The following is a 9173-nucleotide window of genomic DNA, read 5'->3' as shown; positions in this document are numbered from 1 at the left end:
CACTTGTGGTGGCCTCTACTGCTCTGCAGAGCCATTGCCAATGAGTTTCACTCTACCACGCACAAGGTTAGCCTTCAAACATCTAAGGTCATTATCCCGCCAAAGACTAGGGCCTCCTGCTACTCTCACCACTCGAGTCAGTACGCTCTACACGAGACTAACTGACTCTTTAGAGTTGCAAGATGTAATCCTTACTTGAATCCTTACTTAATTATATATTGAGGCACCACCACGAAACCTTATTAATAGGTTCGTGGAATTGCGTCCTAACCATGAGACACCACCATGAGCTCCCACCAAAAGGGTCATGGAATTACGTCCAAAGCATGAGACACCACTATGAGCTCCCACCAAAAGGGTCATGGAATTACGTCCTAACCATGAGGCACCACCATGAGCTCCCACCAAAAGAGTCATAGAATTACGTCCTAACCACGAGGCACCACCAAGAGATTCATAGAATTACGTCCTAACCATACCATAATCATGCATCATCAACCTAACATAGAATTATCATGCATACCAATTTCATGTCAATATACACCAACCATCCAACCATGTTTCATACACATATCATGTCAAGCTCATCAATTCCAGATCCCAATATATCATATAGAACATACAAGGCATCATACTTGAACTATTTAAAGCAACCAATCATTCAATCATGTGAAACATACATGTATCCAACCAACCCTGTCAATCTCGCTCAGGCGAGAGGGATCCCTCGCTCTAGCTACCAGCTCTCGCCTGGGCGAGACTGCATTCAAAGGGCACGTCAAGGTCTCGCTCAAGCTAGCCTATCTCGCTCAGGCGAGACTACTCTCGCTCAAACGAGTGGCATTCGCTTAGGCGAGCCTTCGAATTAGAGAGAAGGGTGGGTTGCAGTTGTTCTCGCTCAGACGAGAGCTCATCGCTTAAGCGAGAGCTTTTCGTTTTGAGCAACCAACAACTCGCTTGGGCGAGTACAGCAGAACCTCCCCTGTTCTCACGCGTGCCAAGCCAAAAAACCATCCAGAACGACATACATATCATTCTCACACCACCAAAAGCACATTAAAAATCATTTGGAGCACCAAACAGAAACAAACTGAGCATTGTATTTATAAAAGCATGAAAAGCCTAGCTTCCATTACTTGGACAGATGCTAGTAAAAGGTACATGCACACAATAGAGGATTACTACAGCTCCAAGAATTGATTTGCGAGCTGGAAATACTGACACTAGAACCAAAAACGAGGTTACTAAGATAACCCTAGTCGAAACCACGACAACTAAGCTAGGGGAGTGAAAGTACTCGTTGGGGATTAACTTACATGGAATAAATGGAGCTTAGCTACCTCGAAGGAGAGCCTTGATCAAACCCTAACAGAGCTTTCTGTTAGAGAGAAGAGAAAGAGGAAATGAGTTGTTTTGCAAGAGATTGCAGAATAAGAAACCAAGAGGCTGAAAATGAGTCTTTGGGAGCACTCTATGGGCTGTCCCTTAGGCCCAAATAGATGGCGACTTTAAACTTTTAAGGCAAAAAAAGTGGGTCTTACAAAATGTCCACGTGTTAAACCAACAATGTGCCACTGTCGTCAGAGTCAATTTAGTCACAATTTTTTTTAAAATGAAAGCAATTTTGTCTCTCTCCAACTTGAGACCAAATTGAAATTTTGTATAAATGGTACAATGATGTTTTTGTTAAAAAATTTTGGTTCAAGGTTACAATTAATATCATTGATCTAAAATTTTAAGAGGTTAAATAGTGGGCGGTACTAGTAACACTATTACTTTATGTGATTATGTAATTTTTAACTTCTTAAACTTTTAGATCAACCGTGTTAATTATCATCCTTACAATTTTCGTTCTAATTTTAAAATAATTGTAATCCTAAACAAAAAATATTTAATAAAAATGTGAGTTTTAATAGAAACATTATTATAATATTTATATAAATTTATGATCTGAACAAAAATAAAGAATATATGGATTAAATTGAATATAAAATATTGCTCTGACACGTGACACGATTGAGTTGACACATAGACATTTTTTCGCAAATTAAAAAATAATTAAAAAAACATGAAGTGACATTTACTATTCATTACCATTAATTATTTAAACGACATTAGCAAAAAATGACCAAATTGAACAAAATCAAATATTAGGAGAGAATTGACACAATTGAACCAAAATAGGGACCAAATTTCAAAACTTGTTTAGATGAATTGATTTGGAAGGATTTGTACAGACAAATTTGACAGGTGAGATTTCTTGGATCCTCCCATGAACGAAGATATTAGAGGAGAAAGTCACATTACCCTATGCTTAATTACAAGAATACCCCTTTGCCTTTTTTACTTTTTTATTGTCCAAGCCATGCATTTGTAGCTCATGCTTAATATAATTTTGTCAATTTTAATTTTATTATTTTAAATAATAACTTACATCTCATAATAATGATAATAATATTTTTATTTAAATTAAACTAGTCACTCACCCACTTGAACTTGATTTTTACCAGTTCCATTTCTTTTTAGTATAATTTTATCATTTTTTATTTATTTTTATTTTAAATAATAACTCACTTTTTATGTTAGCATAATTTGTAATTATTATATTTTATTTTAACTTGTTTTTATGACCAAGGATAAAATGATAATCTTCTAATTTTAATAATTGAAACATTTTTTAATACCCATCACAGCTTTTATAAACTTTTTTTTTTTAAATTCCCTCCTTTCTTACCATTTTTCCCTTAATCCAAAAAACCTTACTTCCTCCCAATGTTTTAAATTCATATATTTATATTTGAAACTTTTAGGGTTAAATATGTTTTTGATAGCTCAAGTTTCAGTAAATTCTGGAATTAGTTCCTCTTCAAAATTTTGTACCAATTTAATCCTTCATTTTTAGAAATGCGTGAATTTAATCCTTCTTACCAAATTTTGTAAGTTTATTTAACATTTTAAACGCATTTTATGATAATATTTGAGTTAGCATTGAAGTGAAAATGTGTCAAACAGTGTAAACAATTTAAATACTATCATGAAATGCGCTTGAAACGTCAAATAAACTTAACAAAACTTGGTTAAAAGGATTAAATTCACGCCATTTTTAAAGATGAAGGACTAGATTGGTCAAAAGTTTTGAAGATGGGCTAATTTCAAATTTCACTGAAACTTGAGGGACCAAAAACATATTTAACCCAAACTTTTAATGTTTTTAAAAATTTTTAAATTATATGTAGGATATATATTGGTAACCGATGGAAATTAAATTAGATATTTTTTTTATTACATAACATGTAAAGTTAATAAATAATAAAACATAAAATAAAATATAATAAGGAATAAAAATATTTATCTTTTCTTCCATTCTTGAATTCTTAAAGATAAAAAGTAACTCTCTTTTATTTCACTTGACAATAAAATATTAGTTTAATAGTTCATCTTTTTAATCGTATGAGCCTTTATATATTCATTCTCTATGAATATAAAATAAAAAATAATATGTTTTTTCATAATTGGGTTTTTAATTGTGACTTACTTATCATAAATTTTTCTTTTAGTAATTGCACTTCTGAACTTTTATATTTTTTTATGATAAATTATTTTTTAATCTTAAAAAAAATAGATATATTTATGAAAAATAAAAGAATTAGAAAACATGATACTAATAATCTAACTATTCAATTATAGGAACCATTTTGTAAGGTTTAAAGAATAATTACAGACGAGGAGTTTCGTATTTATTTTTTGGAACGTGATCTGGAAAAACGTCTTTAGATATAGCAATATCTAATATGTGATTTCTTTTGTAGTTACAATTATTTCTTTTGTAGATATAGTTATATTAAATTATGTATAATTTTTATTGTATTAGTGACAATAATTAAATATATAAATTTTGAATGTTTTATTTCGACTTCCCCAAAATTATTGGTTGTGCTTCCACCCTACCCCTCTTTACTCTTAGTATTCACACTCACTCAAATTTGTCTTTATAAGTGTAGCCAAATTCACATCAAATAACATGTGAAATGTCTACATAAGCGTGCTTTCCATATTTTTTTAACGTAGATACATCTTTATTATATATTCATCTTCTGTAATTTTCTTACAATCACTTCTCTCACACCTTTGTGAGTGAACTGATATGTGTGTTAAAATTGCACTTTTAAAGTAAATTCTAATTTTGTTGATATTGAATAATTATGGAAATGGTTAAAGAAAATTAATATTTATAAACTATTACAAATAAGATATTTGAAGTAATGTCCTAAAATATAAATTTAAAATCACATAAGTAATTATAGATAAGTAAATAGAAAATTAAAATGATAAGATCAATAAAATATACTGATACTCTTAATCAATATATAACAAGGTAAAAACTCTTAAATTTTGAAACTTGTAATGAATTTACTCAATATGGAAACAAAAAATTAAAGAAAAAGTTATTTTTTTTCCAAAATGAATAAGTTCTTATGTAACACTCTCAAAAATATATAATACAACATATACAATGACCCAATCAGGACGTATACAAAATATAGAATATTTCAAAATACAACCTAAACATGCTAAAAATATACATAAATATAATTATTTACAAAAGATAAGTCAAATAAATTTGAATTTTATAATTTTTTATCTTGAACTTAATTGAGTTAAGAAGAAGAAAAAGTTATTGGTAATCATTGAAATTTTTATATAATTGAAAAATATATTATTTACAATTTAATAGTTTTACATAATATAGTACTTTTTCTCTTGATCACTCTTTGTTTATTTGTCTTTAAAGAATTTCTCAACTGTTTAAAAGTTATGGTCTCAATATCTTTTGACTCATGTGTAGGTTAATTTATTAAAATTGATTAATTTCTTTTTGATATTATCGATCTGGATCTACTTTTAAACAAATTATAGATATGGATTAAGTCGCCAATGTCATTGAAGATTTCTTTGTATTGAAGTCGTTAATGTCATTGGAGACTTCAATCTTAAAAACATTGAAGTCGTATTTAGTATTGACAACTTTAATATGAAGAAGTCTCTAATGATATTGTCGATTTAATCCATATCCGTAATTTTTTTAAAAATGAACCTAAATTATTAATATAAAAAAGAAATTAACCCATTTTGGTAAATTAACCCTCTTATATAACAACAATGATATGATCAAAGTGAGAAGCTAAAATTGTAAAGTGCTTTTTGCAAAAACATACTAATAATGGAACAAAACTTAAACTTCAACCTCTTACTCTCTTTATGCACATGCTTTTGTTCTTAGGAGGCATTCCTGTTGGGATAGGTTCTTAAAATCTTATTTTCACAACCTCGTGAACTTCTTAAAATCTAAGAATAACATTCATTTTCACACATCAATCATCATAGTCTTTCCTATGAAATATGAAAAGATTCTCATGTATGATACCCGCAACAACCATTAAACCAAACTTGGAGTTATATAACAATAGTGATAAGTAATTAACACGATTAATTAAGGGTTATATATTATTATTAAATACACAAAAATGACAAGAGATTCAATTCAATCTACCATTATTTATTTTGGGCCAAGTGTGCCTTCATTTTAAACGACCTTTTTACAATTTCACTTCCACCAACATAATTTTCACTATATACAAAAATTCGTTGAATGGGTAAATCTTATGTGAGCATATTTGTGATTCAGTGACTTTAAAAAAACTGTAGCAAAATAAAAAATAAGTAATTTTTCATTGTTTTTTTTCTTTACAAAGAAACATGTTGTAACTTCCCATGTTTGTTTGTGCAGTAATATACCCCTCTCTAACTACTGACACATAGATTTTTGGATTTCAGTAAAATTTTACATGCCAAAGGAAAACGACATCACAAGAAGGATTTCTACCAACATCATACTTCATCACACGGTTCTCTTTTTTATTTTCCAGCATATTGTATATTTTAGTTACATAAGTTAGAATTCGGTTTTTGCTTTTGCTATCTCACATTTTTTTATCAGTTTTTTTTTAAAAAAAAAACAGAGGAAGAAAAAACTAAACTAAATAAATAAATTAAGATGAGGAAAATTATTGTAGTAATATTTGTTAGTGTTGAAATTTTTTGAAAAATAAATTTGAGAAATACATCTTTATTTACTTAAAATAAATTACTTGATAATAATTTTGGTGTAGAAAGTTAAAAAAAATAATAATTATATGATTGTAGTTTAAATTTGATGGAAAAAATTGAAGTTATGGGTGATTTGAACTAAAGTTAATAATTAGGAAAAAAAATATTTAGTTATAAATTTATTTAGTAATAGATGTTTAGTAAAATGAGAAAGAATAATAAGATGATTTAAGCAAATTGATTTGAAAAGTATTAAGTTATTTGAGAATTATTTTTATTTCCTAATATTAGTTTATCTAAATTAAGTAAGTTCTACAATTTACATAATATTATTATTTTAGATTGATAATAATTTAACTATTTAAAAAGAACATTATAAAAATGGCGTCGACTTTTTATTTGTATGTGAATTTGATGAAGGTGATTGGTGATTTAAAAGTGCTTTATAATAAACTTGTAATTTTCTTTTAATTTAGTGTATGTAATGTTCATTTGGATAATGAGTAAAATAGTTCAATTATTATCTATCCAATATAATAGTTATGTAAATTGTATAATTAACTTAATTTTAGATAAATTAATATTAGTAAATAAAATAATATTAATTTATAGCTAATGATTCTTTTCTTAATTATTAACTTTAATTTAAATAATCCATAAGTTCAAAAATAATTTCATCAAATTTCAACTATAATAATGTTATTATTTACTTTTACTTTTTTACCTTTCTACACCAAAATCATTATTAAGTAATTAACTTTAAGTAAATAAAGATATTTTTTTCAAATTTAATTTTTCAAAAAGTTACAATTACTGCAACAACTTCCTCCATCTTAATTTATTTTTCTATTTAAAAAAAGCAACAACATAGAAAAATAAAGAATCAATTCAAAATTCGGTTTCCCCAGAAACCAAATTCTGACTTGTACTTTGGTGTGAAATAACAAAAACAAATGTTAGAATTCGATTCCGAAAAATGAATTCTAAGCTATTTTAAAAATCATACTATGTAATTACAGTATATATAATTTTATCCTGACAAATAATGAAGGGAATCGAGTCTAGAGATAGCAAATAAATCTGTTTCCGTGGTATTATTCAAAACTCGTTCTTATTTTGACAAAAAATATTTGCATTGACCGAATATGAGTATGGATATGGAGAATCCCCGACTTGTTCAATTGGATATTGGGATGGAGAATTCCTGACTTTTTCAATTGGGTATTGGAATATACATATCCCTGCCATAATGCCATAATACTCATTCCCGTTTAAATTATTAAAATATCAATTAATTAAGTAACCACACACACACACACACACACACATATATATATATATATATATATATATATATATATGTATATATATATATATATATATATATACTTTCTATTTTTTATTTTTTCTAATTATTTGGTTTGTCATGACACTAATTCGTATCTCCATTGTATTTTTCATTTTATAATAATATTTATATAATTATGTTAAAATGATGTATGTCAATTAAAATTTATTTATGTCTCACATTTTAATATTTCTATTATTTTTAAATATTTTTTATTTATTGTTTATTTTTCTTTCACATGAAAATATTTAAATACTCTCAATTTAAGTATTTAATAGCACAAACCTTTCATTTATTAGATAATATATATTTTTTACTTATTATTATTAATATTTGTTTCATTTGAAGAACTCTTTTGTTTTCCTAAAACAATTTTTGTCATTTCTCACCCATTGAATGTATATGTTGATATTTGAAAAGTTTTTTTAGATATTTGAGGTATTTTTCATCTTATTATACCCTTAATTATACATTTGTTTTCCTTTGTGTGATTTCTTTCAATGGTCTCTCAAATTATTTCTAAACATTTGTTAATTTTTTAATATTCTTATTTGTTGTTTATTTTCATTATGTAAAATACTATTTCAATATATTTTATGTAATTATTTTTTATTTTTTAACTCATTATCAATCATATTGTAATTTTTTTTCATTATAATTGTATAAATAACTTTTATTTACTACAATATAAAAATTTAATATAATTCCATGAATATTTTTAATCACAATCTAACATATATTGAAGTTCAAAAGATACAAGATCTATGTTAATATTTTATAATTATGTTTATTATTTGTTTTTTGCATCATTTTGATCAAGTAATGTATTATAACTTTTATTTGTATATAAAAAAGAGATTCATTAGAATTTAAAAAATTGAAGTAAACAAACATTTAAAATATATTTTAATTTGAATATTTGTTTTCCTTTTATATTTTCTTAAAAATATTTTTAAATTTTATCAACTAGGTTTCATTAATGTTTGCAAATTTAATAAATGTTTTGGTTCTCATAAAATTTTATTTGATATTTTAATCTAAAATGTAAACAATTATAATTTATTTCAAAGTATTTGATATCGAAGAAACAACCATCCTCCTAATATTGAATATTTGATAATATTATGTTTCCTTTACCGTAATTTTCTATTATTTTATAAAAATTAATTAAAATTAATATTGAAGTAGTAAGAATATGGGTACGGGTACGAGATTATGCCCGTTATCCGGTGGGGATGGGGATGAGACAAAAGTTTGAGTTGGATTTTGGTATAGGGATGAAGATGAATTTTTTCTATGAGGATGGGTATGAGATAGCGAAATCCCCGTCCCGCCCTGTTGCCTTCCTTAATCGTGCCAGCATTGAAAAAAATTTCATTTCTTGTCTATACTTCTTAAATAGGATACATAACGGTTATTGTATGCACTTCTTAATTAGGATACATAACGGTTCAATTACTTAACTTTAGAGTTATTGTGCATTAATGTGCCTTGTATTTCACTGTTCTCTAGGTAGGGTGATGTAGGTAGTGGTGGACCTTCTAAGGTCCGCGGAGGGCCATGGCCCCCTCAAGATTTTTTAATTTTTTTTAAATTTTTTTATTTTTTTTTAAGTTTTTAAATTGATTTTTTTTATAAAATATAATATTTAATATTAATAAATAATAAAATAAAAAATTAAACATAATAAAGAATAATAAAAGTTATTGAGATATTT

This window comes from Vigna unguiculata, chromosome 3, assembly GCF_004118075.2.
Source record: "Vigna unguiculata cultivar IT97K-499-35 chromosome 3, ASM411807v1, whole genome shotgun sequence".
Lineage (NCBI taxonomy): Eukaryota > Viridiplantae > Streptophyta > Magnoliopsida > Fabales > Fabaceae > Vigna > Vigna unguiculata.
This window is presented reverse-complemented; position numbering follows the sequence as displayed.